At 49.4% G+C, this 3,175-nt stretch overlaps 1 non-coding gene across 1 annotated transcript; it reads right to left on the minus strand.

The window, feature by feature from the left end:
• Positions 1-1,039: 1,039 nt before the first annotated feature.
• Trnat-ugu (transfer RNA threonine (anticodon UGU)) lies at positions 1,040-1,114 on the minus strand. The gene has a single exon. It is a non-coding gene; the product is annotated as a tRNA-Thr (tRNA).
• Positions 1,115-3,175: the final 2,061 nt, after the last annotated feature.

The raw sequence follows: 3,175 nt of genomic DNA on the forward strand, positions 1-3,175 counted from the left end.
AAACGTTGGCGGCCGATTGGATTAACGTGTGCCGCTACAGCGTAATTTTACCTCGCAACTGGCAGTGGTAGTAAACATGGGACATGTACCCGCCACAGCGTAAAGTTTTTGCGAATTTCATTCTGCCTACTCAGTTGGACAGTGTCCGCCCCCGGTAGCTGAGTGGTCAGCGCGACAGAATGTCAATCCTAAGGGCCCTGGTTCGATTCCCGCCTAGGTCGGAGACCTTCTCCGCTCAGGGAGTGGGTGTTGTATTGTCCTAATCATAATCATTTCATCCCCATCGACGCGCAAGTCACCGAAGTGGCGTCAAATCGAAAGACTTGCACCCGGCGAACGGTCTACCCGACAGGAGGCCCTAGCCACACGGCATTTACATTTTAGTTGGACAGTAACTATGCCTCGCAGACAGACATCTGAACAATATATGCAGATGTCAGCATTCGAGAGAGGACCTGTAGTTGGGCTCAAAGAAGCCGGTTGGAGCAATCGGCAAATCGCTCGACATTTGAATAGGAGCGATGCCATTATTCGAGATTGTTGACAGGAATGGGCGAACCATGGCTGGACACGACGTCTGCAAGGAAGCGGTGGACCTAGAGAGACGACAGAATGTGAGGACCGAGCAGTCGTCAGAGAGTCACTCAGAGCCCCGGATTCATCATTACCATCGATCCGACGTGCCCTCGTGCTTCAGTATCCACAAGAACCGTTACTAGGCGGCTAACAGAGACGGGGGTGGGCTCACAGCGCTCCTTACGCCGAGTGCCGTTGATCTTTGTACACGAATAAGCCCGTTTGCCGTAGTGTCGCGTACATTCGCAAAGGAGTTTCATTTACTGGTGTAGGAATGTCTTCAGTGGTGAGATCCACTTGTAACTGAGCCCCATTGGCCAGAGAAGACCTATCTGGAGACAACCCGAACAGTGGTGGGTCCGCCATACGGGCCGGCAACCACGAGTGATATTAGAATTATACATTAATACCATCAGCTGCTGACGTGTGCTGATATATATCAACGGGGACAGGTGAAAATGTGTGCCCCGACCGGGACTCGAACCCAGGATCTCCTGCTTACATGGCAGACGCTCTATCCATCTGAGCCACCGAGAGCACAGAGGATAGTGCGACTGCAGGGACTATCTCGCGCACGCCTCTCGCGAGACGCACATTCTCACCTTGTATGTCCACACACTACATTCGTAGTGTCCCTACCCAACACACTCATTACTTGTGGAAGACATTCTTACCAAGTCCCGTAAGAGTTCGGGTAATATATGTGCATCCAAACAGAAGAAGAAGGTCATGGCCGGTATTGCCAGAACCATATCCATATAAATATATACCATGAGTGGCAGTCTGGCGGGCGATTGCATTTCATAGCACCATCGCTTTGGTTGTCATCCATGGCACCCTCTACAGCACAGTAGTGCGTCCAGTATGTTCTATGCCCCGTTTCGTTGCCTGTCATGGCATGGCATACAGGGCTTTCACTCCAGCAAGAGAATGCCCGCCCCGCACTTGGCGAGAGTTTCTACTGCTCGTCTTCGAATGCAATGAACACTTTAAGACAGAAAAGAAAAAAGGGCGCACCACGAAGGAATTATCGGAATAAGACAGAAAATAAGTACATATGTTGTACACGTACAGACAAACAAATGGCTACAATTTGAGAAAAACTAGTTGATTTACACTACTGGCCATTAAAATTGCTACACCACGAAGATGACGTGCTACAGACGTGAAATTTAGCCGACAGGAAGAAGATGCTTTGATATACAAATGATTAGCTTTTCAGAGCATTCACACAAGGTTGGCGACACCTACAACGTGCTGACACGAGGAAAGTTTACAACCGATTTCTCATACACAAACAGCAGGTGACTGGCGCTGCCTGGTGAAACGTCGTTGTGATGCCTCGTGTAACGAGGAGAAATGCGTACCATCACGTTTCCGACTTTGATAAAGGTCGGATTGTAGCATATCGCGATTGCGGTTTATCGTATCGCGACATTGCTGCGCGCGTTGGTCGAGATCCAATGACTGTTAGCAGAATATCGAATAGGTGGGTTCAGGAGGGTAATACGGAACGGCGTGCAGGACCCCAACGGCCTCGTATCAGTAGCAGTCGAGATGACAGGCATCTTATTCGCATGGCTGTAACGAATCGTACAGCCACGTCTCGATCCCTGAGTCAACAGATGGGGACGTTTGCAAGACAACAACCATCTGCACGAACAGTTCGACGACGTTTGCAGCAGCATGGACTATCAGCTCGGAGACCATGGCTGCGGTTACCCTTGACGCTGCATCACAGACAGGAGCGCCTGCGATGGTGTACTCAACGATGAACCTGGGTGCACGAATGGAAAAACGTAATTTTTTTCGCATGAGTCCAGGTTCTGTTTACAGCATCACGATGGTCGTATCCGTGTTTGGCGACATCACGGTCAACGCACATTAGAGGCGTGTATTCGTCATCGCCATACTGGCGTATCATCGGGCGTGATGGTACGGGGTGCAATTGGTTACACGTGTCGGTCACCTCTTGTTTGCATTGACGGCACTTTGAACAGTGGACGTTACATTTCAGATGTGTAAGTACCTGCGGCTCTATCCTTCATTCGATCCCTGTGAAACCCTACATTTCCGCATGATAATGCACGACCGCATGTTGCAGGTCCTGTACGGGCCTTTGTGGATACAGGAAATGTTCGACTGCTGCCCTGGCCAGCACTTTCTCCAGATCTCTCACCACTTGAAAACGTCTGGTCAATGGTGGCCGAGCAACTGGCTCGTCACAATATGCCAGTCACTACTCTTGATGAACTATGGTATCGTGTTGAAGCTGCATGGGCTGCTGTACCTGTACACGCCATCCAAGCTCTGACTCAATGCCCAGGCGTATCAAGGCCGTTATTACGGCCAGAGGTGGTTTTTCTGGGTACTGATTTCTCAGGATCTATGCACCCAAATTGCGTGAAAATGTAATCACATGTCAGTTCTAGTATATTTGTCCAATGAATACCCGTTTATCATCTGCATTTATTCTTGGTGTAGCAATGTTAATGGCTAGTAGTGTATTTAAGAAAATGAGCTTCAGAAATTGGGCAAGTCAATAACGTGTTGGTCCACCTCTGATCCTTATGCAAGCAGTTATTCGGCTTAACACTGC

The sequence above is a fragment of the Schistocerca cancellata genome, chromosome 5 (assembly GCF_023864275.1).
Source record: "Schistocerca cancellata isolate TAMUIC-IGC-003103 chromosome 5, iqSchCanc2.1, whole genome shotgun sequence".
Lineage (NCBI taxonomy): Eukaryota > Metazoa > Arthropoda > Insecta > Orthoptera > Acrididae > Schistocerca > Schistocerca cancellata.